Source organism: Pygoscelis adeliae, unplaced genomic scaffold (assembly GCF_000699105.1).
Source record: "Pygoscelis adeliae isolate BGI_AS28 unplaced genomic scaffold, ASM69910v1 Scaffold171, whole genome shotgun sequence".
In the NCBI taxonomy this organism is placed as follows: Eukaryota; Metazoa; Chordata; class Aves; order Sphenisciformes; family Spheniscidae; genus Pygoscelis; species Pygoscelis adeliae.
The window spans coordinates 1118042-1118544 of NW_008824186.1; the positions used below are offsets into that span (position 1 = coordinate 1118042).

Consider the following 503-nt stretch of genomic DNA (forward strand, 5'->3'; position numbering starts at 1 on the left):
TTTTCTTATTAATGTTTAAATGACAGGCGGGGGCGGGGGGGGGAGGGGGGGAGCACACCTCACTTCCACTTTAGAGAACTCGGCTTGCAACTGGATATCATTACTGACAGGAGAGTTTCTGAATCGACTGTTCTATGTCAATAAAACGGTTTATTTACTGAACTGCGAGTTGAACTCAAGTCTCAAAGCTTTGCTCACTGTGAGAATAAATATTTAACTTACAGGAGCCGCGTCTATTTAAAAGTCTTCTCAACAGTATGGAGTCCTTAACTGTCACAGCAAGGGCAAAGTATTTAAAAAGGAGAAGCAACGGGCATTGTAGTCACATCCGCAGCAGGATTCGTGAAGGATCCCCTTTTAAAAAACGTCCGAAGAGCCCCAGAAACCGCCCGGAGCCTGCGTTCCCCGCTGACCTGCCTCCTGCCCGACGGTGCCCTCGACCGAACCGCCGCGGCGCCTCGGGACAACTCGGCCCGGCGCCCCGCCACCTCACCGCCGAGCCC

The 503-nt window shown here is 52.3% G+C and overlaps 1 protein-coding gene across 1 annotated transcript in view; it reads right to left on the reverse strand.

Annotated features, from left to right (window-relative positions):
• The window catches only part of PPFIBP2 (PTPRF interacting protein, binding protein 2 (liprin beta 2)), a 111930-nt gene extending 111636 nt beyond the window's left edge, over positions 1–294 (reverse strand). Inside the window, exon 1 of the mRNA XM_009334494.1 lies at positions 223–294. The gene's annotated coding sequence lies outside the window, so the exon portion shown is untranslated. The remainder of the gene's footprint in view (positions 1–222) is intronic.
• Positions 295–503: the final 209 nt, after the last annotated feature.